Source organism: Anolis sagrei, chromosome 4 (genome assembly GCF_037176765.1).
Source record: "Anolis sagrei isolate rAnoSag1 chromosome 4, rAnoSag1.mat, whole genome shotgun sequence".
Lineage (NCBI taxonomy): Eukaryota > Metazoa > Chordata > Lepidosauria > Squamata > Dactyloidae > Anolis > Anolis sagrei.
Window position 1 is genome coordinate 17548529 of NC_090024.1, and position 22785 is coordinate 17571313.

Here is a 22785-nt window from a genome sequence, read left to right on the forward strand (position 1 = left end):
CTCCCCATAATAGGTTCATCTTAGTGTCAAATGACTTGAAGACAAACAACAACTAACATGATGTTTGATTTTGGATTTTTTTTATGGCCAACACATGCCCTTGCATTTCTTTTGCATGAGGTTAAAAAGCAAAAAAAAGGGGGCAGGTTGGAACCAGACTATCAGATTTCCATGGGGCACACATGAGGGTTCAAAGATACCCAGTGGCTTGCATTGAGGTTACATTCTGACCAAGCAATGTTTTTAATGTGTTATAAAATATTTGGTTCTTGTTGTAACAGATAAACACATAACAAATGGCCATAATGCCAAATCAAGCCAAAACTCAAAAGTTGGATGGATTGCTTTTTTGGATTTCTGCCGACCTCTATAAATATCATAAAGGCACCAGATCCTGTTGATCTTAGAAGCCAAGCAGGGTCAGCCCTCATTAATCCATGAATAGGAGACCTCCGCCAAATATTGAGAAATGAAGACCATAAGGAAGGAATGGACAAAACTACATTCATTATTCCAGAAAACCCTATGAAATTCATAAGACCAACATTACTTGTTGACAGTTGGTTTATAGAATCATTGAATTGGAAGAGACCTCATTGGCCATCCAGTCCAACCCCCTGCCAAGAAGCAGGAAAATCTCATTCAAAGCACCCTCGACATATGTCCATCCAGCTTCTGTTTAAAAGTCTCCAAAGAAGGAGCCTCCACCACACTTTAGAGCAGACAGTTCCACTGTGGAACAGTTGTCATAGTTAGGAATTTTTTCCTAATGTTCAGGTGGAATCTCCTTTCCTGCAGTTTGAAGCCATTGTTCCACGTCCTAGTCTCCAGGGCAGCAGAAAAAAAGCTTGCTCCCTCCTTCCTATGACTTCCCCTCACGTGGCTATCGTATCTCACCTCAGTCTTCTCTTCTACAGGCGAAACATGCCCAGCTCTTTAAGCAGCTTCTCATAGGGCTTGTTCTTCACCATTTTAGTCACCCTCTTCTGGAAGGCAGGCACAGATATTGTCTTTAGGTTCCAAACTGATAAAAGTTACATGGAAGTAAGCCCCACGGACCAATTATTTGTTTCTTAAGAAGCAGACCTAAAATTGCATTATTGGCTTTTGTTTCCCGTAAAAGGTCACTTTACTTTGTATATGGCAATAAATAGTGGTTGCTCTACAGAGAAAGCCCCCTAGAATATCTTCACACTTCTATCTCTCATAAATGACCACAAAGATATTTCTAAGAATGTGCACAAAAGAGAAAGGAAGAACAAACTTCAAACCAACATGAGTTACAGTTTCAAATTTCTATGGGGTGTTTTATCTGAAACAGATTTCAACAGGGCAGCTGACACTCAAAAAGGTGTAAAGGTCATCTTGCATATATTAAAGGTTAAGTTTGACTGGGGAGAAAAATCATCGGTTTGGCTTAACTGTTAAAATACTTTAACACTCACTGTTATCACCACATGGAAACCATTTAAGTTTCTTTTTAAAGGCTTTTGAAGTCATATGTGCATAGCATTTAAATACTTTTAATATAGTTACATTTCAACATATTAGGCAATGAACATCCATTACTTAGAAATATAGTTTTTTGATGAACACTTTGGCCACAGAGGATGTGGAGCACATCGAGGTGGATCACGTGGCACGGATGATAGCCACTGGCAGTGGAGAAAACTCCAAGGTTACCGAGTACCTCATCGCCCAGCACAGCATCACCAAGATGTTGCACGGCTGCATTAAGCTCATTTTGGAGTATGCTGAAGCCTTATAATCATAGAATCAAAGAGTTGGAAGAGACCTCATGGGCCATCCAGTCCAACCCCCTGCCAAGAAGCAGGAATATTGCATTCAAATCACCCCTGACAGATGGCCATCCAGCCTCTGTTTAAAAGCTTCCAAAGAAGGAGCCTCCACCACACTCCGGGGCAGAGGGTTCCACTGCATAGAAATGAAAATCTTACATATTATATAGGGATTGTTTCCTTTAAAAATGTTCTCAAAGGCCCGGAATAAAAACTGTATTTGCCTCTCTATGGAAAAGGAGGGTGCAAGTCTTGCCTCATTGAGGGAAGTCTCTGTTCTCACCACCTGTGAGAAGGATAGGCCAGAGAGAAAGGCCTCTCCAGAAGATCTCAAAATACAGGCAGAATTGCACCAGAGAATACAGTTCTTCAAATATCCTGTCTTGGTAGTGTTCTGTGGGAGGTCTTAATAATGTGCATGGACTCATCTTGAATCCCAACACTTGGCTTGGATCAGGTTGTGCACTCCTTCAACAGGACAAAAAAAGTTGTCGCCTTAGGTAAAGAGCATTTGAATGGAAGGAAATGGAAACCAGTTTCAGGAGAGCAAAACTGTGTGTCCCACATATTCTGCCCTGTGGTCCCTAAGCCGGCTTATTATATATGGTGGGAGACATTGCTGCAGGATACTCCATAACTGTCAGCCAATGGTAGAAGTTGGCCTCCATCAGTGGGATGATAATTCCACTCTAAATTTTAATATAATTCTTAAAGGAGCTGTCCAAAGTACTGAATGTATATGTGCACTGCAGATCAGCACCTTGGAGAGCTCCTAAAACCATAAGTGGATTCTGGCTGAAAAGGAAGCTACCAACCACTACAAGCTCCCTCCCCAGAAAATGGGGAGGGAGAAGGTTGCAGCATTGTCCTTTCCTGATACAGCAAAAAAAAAAAAAAATCTTGGGCCAGCCCTGCCAAGTACCAAACAGCTTCAATCCAACTTCAGTTGTTTATAGCAGAATGAAGCCTCTTTCCGAGTTTCTCCATGTCTATTGAAAGTGATAAAACTTGGTTATAGTGCCAACTGGCAAGCTTTGGAGGCTTTCCTATTTTGTGGTAGAGCTCATTTCCTTGTGTTCCCCAAGGGAAGAAAAAGGCTTAGTATCCAGTGAGTCCCAGTTTGGATGCTAGCCTTGTTCTATTTTTCCTTTGCTTGATCTGGCACAGCCTCTCCCTTTTGCCTTGGACTGACATTCTTGCGTGTGACAATATGGAGAGACCAGAGGAGGGCAGCCAGAGTCCGGCCTGAGAAATATGCGCACAGAGAAAATGAAGCATGCAATAATGTCAGACAAATCAGACATACCTGGGAGGGAGAAAGTGGAAGGGAGGGAGGGAGTGACTGGGAGAATAGGCCACAATCTTTCTTTGGAGGATGTCATGGATAACATGTACACCCTGCTCTCTGTCTGTGACTGTGATGTGCTTTTTATTGCCATTCTTTTCTTGTAAAGGCTGTTATATTAAAAGGAAGCAGTGCTGCTGACTTCATTGCTTTTCTAGAATACTGTCAAAAATGATCCAAGTAAGAAGGATCAGCCTGAGAGAAGCCAAACAAAACAGGACTTCTCATAGCTAGACTGCAAGCAGACTGGAATCTTTGCAGAGCAGGTCTGGCCTCATCATTAGCAATGTGTGGCAGTTGCATCAGGCAGCACAAATATTTGGAAAAGAAATAAAAGATGGGTTTCCCATGTTTGAGGAAACTGTGATGTGGGGAATCTGAGATGGGTGAGAATCTTTGCAGTCTTACTCTGGACCAAAAGTCCACGTGGCTTTAGGGGTCAGAATGTGGCCTTTTCTATGCAGACAACCAGTTTTTTTTGTACTGAAATTATGTGGGTTTTTTTTTCTGTGCAAAAAAAAATTGTATCCAAAATCCTTGGTATTCGAAATGTTTTGGATTTTGAAGACATCTTTGAAATGGGACCCAGGTCTAGACATACAAACATACATTCATGTACATTTCCTGTATGCCTTATACAAAAAGCTTACAGGTACTTTTACACACAATGTTTTAAACATGTTTGTGCATGAAACAAAATTTGTGTACACTGAACATTGGGCAAAGGCCTCACTATTGCAACCACCCATTTGGACAATTTTGGATTTTTGAGCATTCCAGATTTATGGATCTTCTTTTTTTTTCTCTCCAGCTCTTGGTCATTGTTTTGGAGAGAGGGTGTTCAACCCTCATTCAATCACATTAAAAACCAGCATAAAATATACAGCTAAGTAATTACAATTGCAAATATAAATAAAGCTGCAAGTGACTAAGAAGGCAGAACAGATTTTTTTTTCTATTTGGAAAACATCCAGAACTGGAGTTTTATCAGAAAGCTCTGTCCATGGTACGAATTGCTAAAAGGGACATTCCTACAAGGACTTGTAATGTTGCCTAGTGGGCACAAATAGAGGCAGATCCTCCTTCAGGTACTCTAGTATCAAGCAACAAAAGACTTTAAATCCAGCACTTTGAATCAGACTTGGAAGCAAGCTGCTTAACAGTATCATTTTTGATCTTTATGAGATCTGCAGAAGCCAAGGAACAGAAGAGGAGAAGAATAGCTAAGTTACCATAGGGACTCCTTCATGTATATTTCAAACTTACGGGGCTTATCCCACCATTGTAGGGCAAGGTGTCTCTTCCTGCTCTTATCACAGTCTGCCAGTAGTGTCCATGCACTAGCTCAATTCTGACTAAAGAAAATAATCTTGTTGGTTTCATAAACATGAAGTTATTTTTGACAATTGTTCAATAGACATACTCCATTCATTGTTGCTGTGGAATTCAATTTCACATGGCCCTAGACCAGAGGTTTTTGACATTCCTAATGCCACTTAAAACAGTTCCTCATGTTGTGGTGACCCCCAACCATAACATTATTTTCGTTGCGACTTCGTAACTGTATTTTTGCGACTGTCATGAATTGTCATTCAAATATCTATGCAGGATGTATTTTCATTCACTAGACCAAATTTGGCACAAATACCTGATACGCCCAAATTTAAATGCTGCTGGCACTGGGGGGGGGGGGATTGATTTTGTCATTTGGGGGTTCTAGTTACTGGGATTTATAGTTCAACTACAATCAAAAAGCATTTTGAACTCCACCAATGATGGAATTGAACCAAATTTGGCACAGAGAATGCCCATGACCAGGAGGAAATACTGGAAGGGATGGTTGGGCATTGACCTTGTGTTTTGGTGTTGTAGTTCACCTACATCTAGAGAGCACTGTGGACTCAATCAATGATGAATCTGGACCAATATGAATACTCAATATGCCAAAATGTGAACACTGGTTGGGTTTGGGAAAAATAGACCCCATTCGACCCCTCAGGGGTCCTGATCCCCAGGTTGAGAAACACTGCCCTAGACCTTACTGTTAGTCCTGATTTAAACAATACCATTGAATCAAAGGGATTTACCAACTTTTTGAGTCACCATTCAGCAGTTGGTTTTAGGTGGCTAAAGAGCAGGAATTGAACCTTGAAGTTGCATGTTCTTTGATGTTTGTTAGTGCTTTCAAAGAACCCCTTGATTCACGGAGATTCCAGAAACAGCCCCATTGTATTTCCCATTGTCCAACTGGGAAAGGAAAGATATCTAATTTTACACTAAACAGGAATGATGCAATATCTCAGTCAAAATATTTTGACTAACGGATGAAATTGTAACCTTACAAAATAGTTCCATTTTTGCAGAGCTCTAGCAGTACTATGGCTCACATGTTCAGGTTCTCTAGTTAGGGAAATACACAAATTCACTTGCTGTTAAATTGATCCATCAAATACTGAATCGGTTAAAAAGCAAGTGATTAATCTAATACATCTGCACATCTAGAGATGTGAAATCCACCCATATACTCCTATGAGTCATGGCACTCTCAAGGGGAGAAGATGTTAGGTTTCATATACACCCTGCTGCATTTGTAGTAGTGGGAAAATACATTGTGGTGACATTCTTCCCAGTAGCACCTCAGTCTCATTTTTGCTCCTCTTGAACAACATCCTGCAATGATTTATATATTTGCTACCTATTGATTGTTCCTATGAGGGAGCAGTGAGACAGTCTGTGATCAATGCAAAAAACAGGACTTGCCGCAGAGCGGCTGAGGGATTTGCCAGGTCTCCAAGCAGACACAGGCTTTTAAGGCAGACGAGAAGGATGACAATGTAACAGCACTGGATTGCTTTTTCCAGACAGCCTCTTCCAGGCAGAAGGGCTGGGCATGAATAGGAAACAAGGAGGAGAGGAGATTGCTGGAGAAAAGTTGTCTGAGAGGGAGAAAATTGGGTTGGGATCCTAGGGTCATTCAGAAGTGGAATATAATTGCAGAATTGGTTGTGTGGCCCATAGGAGCTGATCTGGTCCCTAAGATCCTCAGGACAGTTCCTTTTTTCATTCCCAGCATTTTCACAGACATGGCTGATGGGGACATAATTTCTCCTAGGCTCTAGAGCAGGCATGGGCAAACTTTGGCCCTCCAGGTGTTTTGGACTTCAACTCCCACAATTCCTAACAGCCTCAGGTCCCTTTCTTTTCCCCCTCAGCTAGAAGCAAGGGAACAGAAAGGGAGGAAGAAGAAGTGGAGATGCTGTCTGTCTGTCTGTCTGTCTGTTTCCTCTCTCTCTCTCTCTCTCTCTCTCTCTCTCTCTCTCTCCCTCTCTCCCTCCCAGTGGGTCCTGACTGCATTTATTCTCCAGTGCAAATGCATCCAGAGAAGGGTATGGACCTTGGGAAACTACAACTCTCAGGACTGCATCATATGGAGCTATTGTATTTAAAATGGGGTCCAAGAGCATTCATTCTATAGTGCAGGGGTCCTCAAACTAAGGCCCGGGGGCTGGATACGGCCCTCCAAGGTCATTTACCCGGCCCTCGCTCAGGGTCAACCTAAGTCTGAAATGACTTGAAAGCACACAACAACAACAATAATCCTATCTCATCAGCCAAAAGCAGGCCCACACTTCCCATTGAAATACTAATAAGTTTATATTTGTTTAAATTGTTCTTCATTTTAATTACTGTATTGTTTTTAAGTGTTTTTTGCACTACAAATAAGATATGTGCAGAGTAATTCTTTTTTTTCCTTCAAATTATAATCTGGCCCTCCAATAGTTTGAGGGACTGTGACCTGACCCTCCGTTTAAAAAGTTTGTGGACCCCTGCTATAGTGTAAATGCACCAAGAGAAGTGTATGGACTATGGACCTTGGGAAACTATAACTCCCAGGACCACATAGTATGGAGCTATGGCATTTAAAGTGGGGCCCAAGAGCATTTATTCCACAGTGTAAATGCACCAAGAGAAGGGTATGGACCTTGGGAAATTATAACTCCTAGGACTGCACAGCATGGAGACATGGCATCATTATCATCATCATCATCATCATCATCATCATCATCATCATCATCATCATCATCCTTCTCTCCTGGCTTTCCCTTGCAACTCAAGGCACAGACATATCACAGAAGGAAGGGAAGGGAAAGAAAGGACCCAGAAATTGTTCTGGCAAAGTAAAATCTCAGCGAGAAAAAGGTAATGCTTTCCCTAACAAGGGTACTTTTGGCTCCTCCCACAATTTTCCCTCCCACAAATTGGGGAAATGTCTCATTGTAAACCTGGAGTGACGAATGCCATCATATTACAGAAATGGCCAAACATCCAGATGATTTTTTTTTAAAAAAAACACTTCCCCACCACCTCACGAAACGTTTTAAAAGAATGCTGGCCCTCACACTTAAAATATGCAAAGAATGCTCTATTCTATACTTGAAGCCAAACTAATGTGATGAGAACAGTGGCTTCCTGGATTTTATGTGTACAACTCAGTGGATTTTAGTAAACATGAAGTGGCTAGAAAATGCCTAGAGGCAGCATATTTTGTTAGACATGTATAAATGATAGATATCAGTCCCGTTGATACAGGTGTCATACTGTATTGCATTGCATGTACTTTGATTTGTAAACTACTGGACATCTTGAAAATCAGCCTTCCTATTGTAAATTTAGCTTCCCATGTTCAGCATTCTTCAGTTACGAGGAAAAGTCTCACAATGCTTATTTTGGCTCCGATCTCATACACCTGTCCCCAGACTCACTGGACTAATGTATAGATCTATAAGTGCCCGTAATATTGCCACCACTGAGATCCCTGTCTGAGTGGAGCAAACAACGTTGTATCATCATATCAGCAGTTACCAATTATAAAAGCTTTCATCGCTTCAGAATGGATAGCCTGTAAAGCCAATTGCCGCTCCTTATTATTATTTTGCATAAATGAAAGATTAGCAGTGTTCACCTACAATTTGACTTCCTGGAAATTGCTTTGGCAGAGAAATATGATGTGGAGTTCATTATTGTACCGCAGCTAACAAGTCTTTCCACCTACACCTCTCTCTCCAGCCCATATTTTTCAGGAGTGTAGGGAAATGTAAGACGCAGCAGAGATCCGCATTTTACCTTTAATTTAATTCTTTAGACAAAGCTGTTTTTCTTCCAAATGTGCAATCTTGTCTCATTAAAACAATGCACAAAATAGCTCATTACAGGCTTGCTCCTAGTTAGCTCTTGAATGTACTTATCTTGCCACACGTACGATTTTAGCTCATTTATCTTAAAAGAAGAAAAAAATGCCAGAAAGGCTGCTCATTGTGACAACGAGGTTGTTCAGCTAGTCGAAGATCTAGTCTGATTTTGAAGTTTAGTCTTTCAGCGACAGAGGAAATCAAAGCCAAATTTACCAAGTGCAACATTGACACTTGCTGAACTCTGCTTTCACAATCACAAACTGTTTACGATTGGTGGAAAATAATTGCACAATTACAACCAAATATGTAATGTGCATGTATACCACACCAAAAGGATTCTAGAGCATTGGGAGTGGGAACAATTCGAGGTGTGTGGGGAGTGAATACCTCTCTCTCATTTTTCCCAAAGGGTAGGACTTTTGGAAAGGGGTAGGAGCACCTAGTCTTCTGAATATCAGATTGGACTCCAGAAAACCAATACACATTTACACACTGACCCTTTATCCTGAGGCCGATCCATACCATCAAATTCCAGGTCATCCCCAGGATGATTCTGACTGCCAGCTTCCCAGCTACTGCAGAGGCAGAAAAGAGTCCTGGCCATCCCAATTTCTGTCATCGTGATGGCCAACAGGTGCGAAATGGCTAATGTCCACTCCTCATTGCCTGGAGCAACACTGGCTGGGATAATAGAGCTCTGCAAGTGGCCAACATAGTAAGATGAGTGATGGGCACAAGCCATGTCATGTCCGCTAGCCACCACAATTGCAAGAATGGGAGTTTGATGGGTCCTCAAGCCCAGAGAATATGCCATGTAAAGGGTTGCAGCCAGTTCTGTCTCAGAATCAGGCCGAAAGTTGTTGTTGCTGCTACTGTTGTAATGTTCATTTATTTATACCCCACTTTTACTCTCCACAAGTTGCATTTGCTTAGGATTCTCAGAGAGAATTTGGCGCAACCCACATTTTTTGTTAATGCATTTAAAGCCCACCTTAAGCACCCTTTCCCCATGTTAACTTGAATAAGCTCCAGGCCCATAGCCAGGATTTTGTTTCAGGAGGGGCTGACTTTGATTCGAGGGGGGGGGGGCTGAGTCTGAGTGAAAGAGGGTCTAGCCTAGCAAACCTTTTGTATCGTTATCCCAATACCCCCATGCATGTGGGATATATTGTGCATGGTGATCAGATCATGATATGAATAAACATAACTGTTTAAATAATGTACCAGTAAGGCCTTCTCGCAAACCACCCTGAGAATTTTTTGGGGGGGGGGGCTGAAGCCCCTCAAGCCCCCCACCCCCGGCTACATGCCTGATCAGCTCTATGCATCATGCAGCTGTCACAAAGCTAATTTCTTCCTCTACAGGATGGAAGGTTCCAATCCATGACTTAGTAGCTGAAATTTCGACCAGTTCTTTGATATTTTCTGTCTACAATGTGCTGCGTTGCAGAAGAATGGGATCTCCTTATCCTATGACTATCAGGAGGACTTGCTAGACCAGGCATGGGCAAACTTGGTCCCTCCAGGTGTTTTGGACTTCAACCCCCACAATTCCTAACAGCTGGTGGGAGTTGAAGTCCAAAACACCTGGAGGGCCCAAGTTTGCCCATGCCTGTGCTAAACCCTTTCACAGAAACAAATGGAAGACTTTGGAATGCTAAGAGAAGCAATGTCATAATATAGGAATTCCCAAAAAGTAAAGGGAAAGGGAAGATTTTTTAACGATGGAAAATTGGATGGGTTCCTTAATAGACAATTGGAAAGAAGCAGCTCAGATAGATTCATGCTTAGAATGAAATCTAGTTTTACTAGTCCACAGGCATGTTAATAGAACTTCTTGTTAAAGACGACAATGCTGCATAGTTATGGCAAAACCTGCTAGGTTGGTGCATCAAGTCAAACCAAGAAACTGTAAATGTTACAGGAGTTTGCATGTGTGTTGCAACAGAAAAGAATGAGTTATTAATGAGGTTTCCAACCTCAAACAGATAAGGGAAAGACAATTTAAAGTTGTAGTATTTTTCCTTTAGCTAGACATTATATTGTTATTAATACAGCCTGGAATCATATGGGTATTTTTGTGGCATAATGTAAAATAATCCACATGTAGTTCACGTTTGATCAGCCCACACACTGCCTTTCCAGAGAAAGAAAATATGCCACACAGAACAAATCCAGAATAATGTATGTACAATGTGATCAGTTGCATCAACTCACATAATGTCCTTTTTTATGAGAGACTAGCTGTACCCGCCACGCGTTGCTGTGGCCAACCTTCCTTCCCTCTTTCTCTCCTTTCTTCTTTCTCTCCTTCCTTCCTTCCTTCCTTCCTTCCTTCCTTCCTTCCTTCCTTCCTTCCTTCCTTCCTTCCCTCCCTCCCTCCCTCCCTCCCTCCCTCCCTCCCTCCCTCCCTCGTTCTTTCCTTCTTTCCTTCTTTCCTTCCTTCCTTCCTTCCTTCCTTCCCTCCCTCCCTCCCTCCTTCTCTCCCTCCCTCCCTCCCTCTCTCCCTCCCTCGTTCTTTCCTTCCTTCCTTCCTTTCCTTCTCTCCTTCCTTCTCTACCTCTTTCCTTCCTTCGCCTACTTTTTTTCTTTCTCTCCTTCCTTCTCTACCTATTCTTGGACTGTAACTCCCAGCAGTCCTCCTGATTGATTGATCTATCTACCTACTAGCCATCTCTATCTAATCTACATATCTTATCTATCTGGAGGATTACTGGGAGTTGCAGTTCGGAAATAGGAAATATGTATGGATTGGGATGCTCTCAAAGAAATCCAAGGAGAAGCAAGCTTGCAGCTTAGAAGCAGTGCTGGGAGCTGTGATTTTCATACATGTACTGTATCATCATTTAGTTTTTTGGGGTGTTTAAGTCCTTTCCCCTGTTTTTGGAGAGAGGTTTATGAGTGATGGTCACTCATTGGTCTGTTAGGGATGTAGTGCCCAAATTTCGTGTCAATTTGTTCAGTGGTTTTTGAGTTATGTTATTGTTAATCCCACAAACAAGCATTAAATTTTTATTTATGTAGATTTAAAATGATCCTTTCTGTATCCATGTGAGAGACTTTCTTTCAGTAGCCAAGAAGCAAATCAGTCTGTCTCTCTCCACTTCTTTCTGCTTCTCGCTTCAAATACTGTTTCTCTGTGAACGTGCATAGCTCAAGCCTGAACAAAAATGTAACAGTCTCCAAAAGTCCCAGGTTCAGACCAGCTCCCCAGACAAAACTGAACCAATCAGCTCCATGCATCTTATTTTACAATTGAAACACATATTAACTGATTTATTTTTGCATGTTCCAACAATTTTTAGCTGCTGCATCAAATTGTTGATTCATGTTCAGCTTGTGGTCTTCTAAAACTCCTAGATCTTTTTTACATCTGCCCTTGTGAGGGCAGGTGTCACCCATTGTATATCTCTGTGTTTTATTTTACATCACCATATTTCTCCCCATTGAAATGGATGTTTTTAATTATGGCCCAGCTCTCTAATCTGCTAAGGTCATTTTGGATTCTGATCCCATTCTTGGGAGCATTAATAGCTAGCTATCCCTCCCAATTTGGTGTCATCTGCAGATCTGATAAGCATGCCCTCTATCTTTTCATCTCATCTTTTCACTGAATGAGCCAATGGGAAAACAAAATACTCCAACAAAGTGGATAGAATGAAGGTCCCGTTCTTCAGACCTTGGCAGGGAAGCTCGTTACCTCTCAACGCACCTTCATTAGCTTCCATTAATGCTAATGGGAACAACGTTGCCTGCCTCAGGAAAGAAGGAAATAAAGCCCTCTGTTGATATATATTTATGAACGTAGATATGTTTATTCCTTTAGCTAATTTAGAACCCAACCAGCTGTAGTTTTAAATTTATTCATTAATGCCTGCAAATTGAAAGAGGCAGCATGGAGCCAACATTAATTTAGAGGGTGCAATCTGATTATGCGGTGAAATATGTCAGTCATAAGCCACGAAATGAAGGTTGCAATTTCGCTTCCCCCTATATTGAGATTAGCAAGACACTGGCAGAGCTATTATTCCATTGAGATCAATTGTTTGGGGATCAGTAAAAATGCAGAGGTTAAAAATTTATGGCACAATTATCAACAGCATCATTAGTGTCACAAACAGTTCCTATCTTCTGCCCTAACCACCTTATGAAAACAAATGCCTTTTTAATAAAATTGTAAATTTATGGAACAGTAGCATAAACTGAAGCAAGATAAATAACTTAGCTTTAGTATAATGCAGAGATGATCCCTGTGTGGAAAGAGTTCTTCCTTACAGAGCAGAAAAGAGTTGCAGGATGACATAAAAGACTGACAAATGCTTTTGTGTGCTAAATAACCTATTTCATTAGATATGTAGGATACACACCAGGCAGCAAGGATTTTAGTTAGGGGTTTCATGCAAAATTACCAAGTGTATAGCTCATAGAATTCATTCATTCATTCATTCATTCATTCATTCATTTATATTCTTCTTCTCTCCCGCCTCATGAGACTCAATACAATTGGCAGTTGACTATCTGTGTCATTCCAATTTTATGATGAATTTCACACCCACAATGACCTTAATCCTTTTAGCAGCCCCAGCTGCAATAGGCTTATGGGTTCAATTATTGATTTGAGTGAACACTTAGGTAACTCTCATTAATTCATTGGGTCTACTTTAGTTTATCAATAGCATCCTGATCTACATGTTCAAAATGTACTTATTTGAAATCACCATCATCACCATCATCATCATTGACACCACCTATACTCTTGTGTTTTTCTTATTTTGCACCTCAAGAGAGTTTGCAAAAATTAAAACAAAGCATTTGTCAGTCTTTTATGCCAGACTTACAACAACCCAATTAAAACACACTGTATATACTCATTTAAGGGTAACGGTAAAAGTAAAGGTTTTCCCCTGATATTAAGTCCAGTCGTATCCGACTCTGGGGGTTGGTACTCATCTCCATTTCTAAGCCGAAGAGCCAGCATTGCCTGTAGACACCTCCAAGGGCATGTGGCCTGCATGATTTCATGGAGTGCTGTTACCTTCCCACCGGAGTGGTACTTACTTATTGATCTACTCATATTTGCATGTTTTCAAACTGCTAGGTTGGTAGAAGCTGGGGCTAACTATAGGAGTTCACACCTTATACTTATGTATAAGTCTACAAATTATAACCCAAAAATTGTTCAAAAACCTTGATTTGACCATGGGTCAATGTAAGTAGTGTACCTTAAGTCTTATTTTTTAAAAAGGAACCACTCCTCCTTCTGAGTAGAGTTGCAAAAGACAATAGTTTAGTTCATTCTAGGAGAACCTCTACTCTCTGCTGTGATACTGCATCTGGATTCTTAAAATATGTGTTTCTATCTCATCTCTAGGAATGGACCTTCAACTTATCCATGAGTTGTAGGGTGAAGACATGGCTGTGGAGTCAGGCCTTCGATGAATGAGACAACACCATAGGACCCTGGATGGAAGTTGATGTAGATCCATCTTAATAGGACGACTGACCACTGTAGTTTTATATATAGTGTTTTTAAAGTTGTTTTTGTAATTGTGATATATGATATTTTAATGAGTGTATATGTTTTTTATGGCTGGAAACCGGGCTGAGTCCCTCAATGAGGTTGAGAAGCTCGGTATAGAAAACTGTGAAATAAATAAATAAATAAATAGTATCAAAATCCATTATTTTAGCCCCCAAATTTGCCTTCAATGTATATATGGGGTCAACCTATACACGAGTATATACGGTAGTAAAAAATTAACAACATACAAAATTTAAAACCCAATTAAAATCAAAAATGTAAACCAATAAAACCAACAACAATTGGTCAAATTCCAGCACATTATATAGGACGTATATCCAATAATAATAATAATAATAATAATAATAATAATAATAATAATAGAGATTTGGAGCACAATACTCCTGCCCTCACAATTGTGTTAAAAAACAAAGTATGGACTGTCAATGTTGCAATCCCAGGTGACAGCAGGACTGAAGAGAAACAACTGGAAAAGCTGACACAATATAAGGATTTAAAAATCAAACTGCAAAGACTCTGGCACAAGCCAGTCAAGGTGGTCCCAGTGGTGATTGGCACACTGAGTGCACTGCCTAAAGACCTTGGCCTACACTTAAACACAATTGGCATTCACAAAATTACCATCTGTCAGCTGCAAAAGGCCACTTTACTGGGATCTGCACGCATTATTCACCAATACATCACACAGTCCTAGACACTTGGGAAGTGTCCGACGTGTGATCCAATTCAACAGCCAGCAGAGTGATCTTGTCTGCTGTGGACTCATCTTGTTGTGTTTCAAATAATAATAGTAATAATAATAATAATAATAATAATAATAATAATAACTTAATGTTTATATCCTGCCTCCATCTCCCCTAAGGAACTCGGGACGGCTTGCAAAGGGACAAGCCCAGAGAGTACAAAGTTAAAAACATAACACAATAAGATAGTGGAATGATCATAAAAATATGCCAATTTAACTTTTCTTATAATGAGTTCCAGAGTCTGAGAGCATGTCTTTTGTCCCCATCAAACATACCAATGAAGATGATGGGACTTAGAGAAAGACCTGTTATGATGGCTCAGAAAAGCTCATATGAGTACACAATAGTTCACTAGACAGTTTGAACTTCAACCATAGAAGGCTTTATAGATCAAAACCTGTTGACTTTTCTCCTTGGAAAGAAGCTTCAGTTGAAGAGACACAACATCCCACACATAAAATGCAGCAGGATTGAAGAATAGAACAGTGAATGAATCTTGTCTTGCTTTTCCAAACTTGTCAGATCTCCTCCCCCTCACCACCCACTCACAAATACAACATACAAAAGTAGAAATATAGTTGGCACTCTGTTATGTCAAGCTCTGCTATGAATACGTAGTAGACTAGAAAAGACTGAGTAAAGCATTTGATGATGATGTTTAGATGATGTTTAGATGCTAGTAATACTGAGTCTATTATTGTTACTATGCCAAAATATATACAATGGGACTTTTCACATCATTTTTTCAACCTGGTTTATTATGCTTCCATTTCCTATATTTCATGGGTCCATTTAGATCAGTGGTTCCCAACCTTTTTTTGACCAGGGATCATTTGACCATGGACCACTCTCCAACATTAGTACCAAAAGGGTTACGAATCAGTTTTTGGGCAACTTTAGATTCAGTTTGGTTATTTGGGGTGATGATTCAGAAAACTGCACTGGATAGACCACATCAGCTCTAGTTTCTGATACAGAACATATGCCATCCAGTAGTCACCATCTGCTTGCTCACAGAAAACCATATACAATACCCCAGAGCTGGTGTGCTCAATCCAATGCAATGTTCTGAATCAGCACCCCAAACAACCCCAGGTACAGGCCTAAAAGCACCCCTGCTTCCAGGTGCCATATGGCCAAACTCACCCTCTCTCAATAGGGTATTCTCCAAATTTACTCTGCAGTAGTACTTAAGGTAGAATGTTGCATCTGGATAAAGTGAAAGATTTCCTAGATTTAGAAATATCTAGGTTGGATAGATGTCTCACTGGAGTAATCAACCTACCCATTATCTTTAATTTTCAGGTATGGTATTGCTATCCATCATTCTGTTGAACATCAACACTGTACAATCAATTGCGTATCTGCCAATATCCTTGCTTATTGTTCTGTGGTTCAATAAGGAATCCACAGTGGCTGTTTTCACAATGCCAGTAAATCAGATGGTACAATGAAAACACTGACAACAGTTATGTGCCATCCAAGAATGGGCAGCTACATGTCAAATTGTTATGTTGTGAACTGAATACTACATAAAGATCAAAAAAAGTGCAAAGGCATGTGCTTCAGGGATATATGTATAAAACATAAGCATGATGTCAGCCATACCCCTTCTTCATAAAGCAATTCATATACAGAAAACATCAACTGACATCCTATTATTTTCAATCAAACTAAATGCATCGACGCAATGGTTTTCACCAATGTGTTGATTCAGTATTCAACAATTGATTGAGTATGTCTACTCTAGTTGTGACTAACCAATAGGTCATCCCCATGGACATTGCCTTTATTATAATTATTATTATAATAAATAATAATAATTATTATAATAATTATTATAATTATTATTACCATCATCATTATAATCATTTTGGTCTCTGAAGGAAGAGTATAGCTTTTTACAATTTCATTGTCAAAGAGATTTCTTATATCGCTGTGTTTTATCCTTTTAAGTGCCTCTTTTACCCTAATGTAATGGCAGCCAAACATGGATGAGCTACCCCTTTCCTGAAAGTGTGAGTGTTGTAAATGCTAACAGCTGTGCAAATAAGGAGTGTGGGAGTAGCTAGCCACAGACACTGACCACTAACATGGAGAGCTTTGCATCTACCGTAGCACAATATCCTGTGGTTTTCCTTTCCATTCCAGCAAAGGCCACAATCGCTCAGTCTATGATTTATAAGACCTGTTGATTCAAAGCACTTAGCTTCCAACCAACGTCACAATGACCACTGGAACATCTGTGAATAATTAATTCCATGGTTCTCAATCAGGGTGCACATCAGTGAAGACTGGTTTAAACATCCAAAGAGCTGGGCTGAAAATTGGTTTTGGCTGAAACCCTGGTGAGTCCAACATATGCAAAGGGCAATGCAACCCCATGAGATCTTCCTCTGAAGTTGCAATCATGCAATCATTGATGAGGAGTCATTGGGCTACTCCTGGGAATGCAATATTCCTGCTTCTTGGCAGGGGATTGGACTGGATGGCCCATGAGGTCTCTTCCAACTCTTTGATTCTATGATTCTATGATACTGTGATACTCCCTATCACTTATCACATAGCTGGGTGCCTCTTTAGGACAGTAGAACAAGCAATGGCATTGCCAGCTCTGCTGGGGAGGTGCTTGCCTGAGAAAATGGTGGCCGTTACACTGATGCCTCAAGCCAGCCTCGCCTATTGAAATGAGCATCATACTCAAGTATCCATTGTATACATTGAACTAACTCTATTGTGTTAGCCAGAGCCAACACATAAAGCCCATCAGGGACTCATTCATATTGCCACACCACATTTCTTTAAGATCGTGTAATGAATGGAATGACACTTTGAATGCTCCAATGATAGTTTATTGAATTTCCCACCATATGAAGAGCCAGCCAGTGATTGATGTTCCTACCATATGAATCATAGAATCAAGGAGTTGGAAGAGACCTCATGGGCTATCCAGTCCAACCCCAATCTGCCAAGAAGCAGGAAAATTGCATTCAAAACACCCCTGCCAGATGGCCATCCAGCCTCTGTTTAAAAGCTTCCAAAGAAGGAGCCTCTACCACACTCCGGGGCAGAGAGTTCCACTGCTGAACAGCTCTCACAGTCAGGAAGTTCTTCCTAATGTTCAGATGGAATCTCCTTTCTGTAGTTTGAAGCCATTGTGCCATGTCCTAGTCTCCAGGGCAGCAGAAAACAAGTTTGCTCCCTCCTCCCTATGACTTCTTCTCATATATTTATACATGGCTATCATGTCTCCTCTCAGCCTTCTCTTCTTCAGGCTAAACATGCCCAGCTCTTGAAGCCACTTCTCATAGGGCTTGTTCTCCAGGCCCTTGATCATTTTAGTCACCCTCCTCTGGATTCGTAAGGAAAACAGTCCAAAAAAGGGAGGGGGAGAAGATTATTTGAGAGTTTCTCAGGAATACCAGATTTGGGACATTCCAATAGACACGTGGGATGGGAGCTGTCAGAATCATCCACACTGAATAAAATCAAATCTAGCAAATGGACTGTCCTGTGGGTGGTCTCCTACTCAGCAGTGAATCCCCAGTACCACAGTGCAGCTGCCCAATCCTTGCACAGTAATTAAAAAAAACTAAAAGTAAGAAAGAGTACTACTTTAGAATATACTTTTCTTTGCCTTTAATGTTAATCTCAAGAGACTGTGAGAGTTTAATCCTTCATGATGTCAGTTAGACACATTTTTTTAAGGGAGAGGAGAGGAAGAGGAATCTACTTGCTCATAGGATAAGGATAAAAACATATAGTAACAGAAAAACTAGCAAATTCAGACATGTAATAAGTAATGAATAACAGAACATAGTGATTTGCAATGCTACCCCCCCCCCCCCCGCTCTCTGGCAGAAAAAGTCCTAACTGGGTTGTTGTAGGTTTTTTGGGCAATATGGCCATGTTCTAGAAGCATTCTCTCCTGACATTTCATCTGCAGCTATGGCAGGCATCCTCAGAGTTTGTGAGGTCACATCCTTAGATTATGACCTCATGACCTCTGAGGATGCCTGCCATAGATGATGCGAAACGTCAGGAGAGAATGCTTCTCGAACATGGCCATATAGCCCGAAAAACCTATCACAACCCAGTGATTCTGGCCATGAAAGCCTTCAACAATACAAAGTCCTAACTCCAGAAATGTCCTAACTCTGGACAATACAAAGTTCTAACTCCAGAAAAAAATCGGATTGAGTAGTCAGGGCTGAGAAGCAGAAAGATTTAATTTGTTCTTGACCATTTGTTCCTTTGCAATTGCATGATATTAGAAGTGAATTAACAATGGCTTGTAGGCTGTCCAGATATAGCACCCTTATTAACCCCCCCAACAGCACCACCAGCACCACCAAAAATGGATCAACTTAACAACAGGACAATGAGAGTACTGTGCCTCTTATCTGAATAGATGGGGAGCTTGGTCCATCCTGAGAGATCATACAAAAGCACTGGCCCTCTCAGCTCTTTCTGCCATGGTTCTACTTCTGGTCTTTCTAAATGCCTGGGTGGGGAAATGGCAGTGGTTGTGGTTGAGTGGGATGGTTCTGAAATATATCTGGTGCTTTATGTTCTCTGTGGAATGACTTTCAACTTGTTCATAGGTCATTTAAAAATATAATTTTGTCCCTAACACCTTCTCTTGACTTGTGCATGGGTTTGACATATACACGAATATATATGGTATATTGGGTTGTAGGTTTTTTCGGGCTATATGGCTATGTTCTAGAAGCATTCTCTCCTGATGTTTTACCTGCATCTATGGCAAGCATATTCAGAGGTTGTGAGGTCTGCTGGAACTAGGAAAGTTGGGTTTATATATCTGTGGAATTACCAGGGTGGAACAAAAAAACTCTTGTCTTCTGGAGCTAGGTGTGAATGTTTTAACTGACCACCTTGATTAACATTTAAAGGCCTGGCAGTTTTTTGGTGTAGCTTGTTAGTGCCTGAGGGAATCTTTTGTTGAGAGGTGAGTAGTTGTCCCTGATTGTTTCCTCTCTGTTGTTTTGCTGTTGTAATTCCACAGATATATATACCCAATTTTGCTAGTTCCAACAGACCTCACAACCTCTGAGGATGCTTGCCATAGATGTAGGTGAAACGTCAGGAGAGAATGCCTCTAGAACATGGCCATATAGCCTGAAAAAACCTACAACAACCCAGTGATTCCGGCCATGAAAGCCTTTGACAATATATGGTATATTCTCTATGAAAATGTCTCATGGGAAATTTGGGCTATTACTGAAATGTCTTACCCAGAGAAATTTTCCTCACTGGTATTTAGAAGACAGGTAAAGACAACTTTATTTCAGATAATTCACCTCACCATTTCAACTGTTGGCTTTCATCAGTGTCTCGGTTTATACAAAGGAGATAAAAACAATAAGGGGATTGTTATAACCAGTAGACAAACTAATCTCATGGTAATTTGGAACAAGTTGTGGTTTTATGAGCACAAATAAACCGAGATGAAAGCTTTCTGCTATTTTATGCACTTGAATTTCATCCTGCAAGATTTTATTGCTCGTGTATATGCATATTTCTGGGTACAGGTAGTATCTCTGGATCCCCCGCACTCCCAGATTTTAGAAGACCTGTATTTGCATATATGTATATAGTGAGATATTTTGAAGATGGGATTCAAGTCTAAACATGAAATTCATTTATCTCTCACATACACTTTACACACATAGCCTAATAAAAATTAATACAATATTTTAAAATTATGTTGTGTCTGGAACAGAGTTTTGTACATCAAGCCATCAGAATTCAAAAGTGCCACTATCTCAGCCACCCATGTGGTCAATTATGGATTTTGGAGTATTTTGGATTTTGGTGTCCTGCCTGAGAGTTGCTCAATTTAAGAATGTAGCACACCCTGGACATTGCACAGACAACCACTCTTCATATGTTTTCATCCCTGGTTAAAGTAACAACATCTGTACATAAATGGTAAAGGGACACAACTTAGACATTCCTCTTTGTATATTATTGTGAAATTATTTCCCTAAACAGAGAGGACCATATTGTATGGCTTGTTCTTTAAGTGTAAAAGATGACTAGCTCATCAGAGGAAAGTGGTGATAACCACTGGTTATTCTGAACTAGAGTAGACCTATTGTATCAACTGCTGAGTGTTCAATCAACATATAGGTAAATCTTACTGAGCCTCCTTCTATACTGTCATTGAAAATCTAGATTATCTACTTTGAACTGGATAATATGTTAGTGTACACTCATATAATCCTGTTCAAAGCAGATAATGTGGATTATCTGATTAGATAACTTGGATTATATGGCAGTGTAGAAGGGGCCTGAGACTATGAGTCTACACTGTTCTAGGGGAGTTTAACAATAGGTCATTATCTCAATGTGCATGCCTATTTACTAGCATTTTATAAATTTCTGTGCATCAGTGCTTTTTCCTAGTTTCCAACAGATCTCACAACCTCTGAGGATGCTTGCCACAGATGCAGGCGAAACGTCAGGAGAGAATACTTCTAGAACATGGCCATACAGTCCGAAAAACCTACAACAAACCTATTATTATTATTATTATTATTATTATTATTATTACTACTTTTGAAAATGCATATATGAGGCAGAAGTACCAAAAAAGTATATTTGGAGAACTACATTTCAATATCAGTATGAATCAAGTAGAGAGAGAGAGATTAAAAACATCAACATCATCATCCTCATCATCATTTTTGCAAACTGTTATAGAACCCAGAATGGGCAAACTATAGACCAGGCAAATGACAAAGTGAGAGGAACTGAATGTAACTGATTGGTTAATCCCTTCTATCAATGTGGAGAATTTTGTTGTGGTTGCATTTCTGGGTAATTGAAACATGAAGCTCCACTTTGAAAATTAGTCAAAAGCAGTTATCACCATTTGAGAAAATTCAACATGGTTCCCTGCTGAGTTAGAAGTTGGAACGATGAGCCAAACCAAACCTACTTAATTTAACTGATCGGATGATTTGCCTCACCATTTCTGGGCAAAAAGGGAAAAAATGATGAGTAATATGCTCAACATTTAAGATGAGAAAGAAAACAGTAGTACTGTTCTTTCCCACAAACTGATTTTGGTAAGACTGCAAGAAACGGCTTCCACTGTGAAACTCTAGGTAGCAATTTTCATACTGTTAAACACTAGGAGTGTGGTCCATTTATGACCATTGTGTGTAAGAAAGGAGCAAGCAAGCTCTGTAGTAACTGATACTCTTCTTTCTGGGGGAGGTTTCATGAGTCTCAGGTTGCATGCTGATTGAAATGTATATGTCACCTTTTCTGTGCAAATGTACGGGAAAGATCTCTGTCATTCACAGAGCAGGAAATCAACCTTGTTTTCCAGTAACATCTCACAACCAGCTGGTACATTTCTTCAGAAGACTTGATTGAACTTCTAATGCAAAGAAAGGCAGCTCAGTTTGAATACTACTTGATGAATGATGGAGATTTTAGGGGTTTAAGTAAGATTGCAAAGATTCCTTCATATCCACATATGTAGCTGCTTTGGCTGAGGCAAAGAAAGACCAAAGCACTTCCTTGAAGTTATGGAGGAAATCAGTAGCTCAGACAGGATTAAAATTCTCACAATCCACTGGGATCATCTCTTTTTGCTCCTCAAAAGATCAGATGGGATGTTGTTGAAATGCAGGTTCAAAAGTGAGTGTGAATCTCTGTGCATTGTTTGTTATTGTAATAACTGATTTCTGACTCATTGCTGGACTGCTTCCAGCAAAGGAGTTATTTTCCAATCTTGATGAGAGTATATTGTCCATGACAACCACAAGCACCGGCTATGGAACTCATTTCCGAAAGAAGTTAGATTGGCACACTTCTTGCTATTGTTCCATTTGATTGTTTTGTGACTCCAAATAGTTTTTGACCTTCGGGAACTCTAAAGTAACACCATCGCAAGGGTTTCTTGATGTGATGGCATACCCAAGCCTTTCGGAAAACTATATTGCCTGGCTTTACTCAGGGGCTATCTGATGCCTTCTATTAAGATTAAGACCCTTAGCAGCAGAGGCACTTTAAGTAAGGTGAAAAGATAGCCAAATGAGTTTACTGAAACAAGATGAATAAAGGGCTAACTCCACCCGAGACTATCATAAGGTAACTTAAAACAATACATTACAAAAGGAGAAAT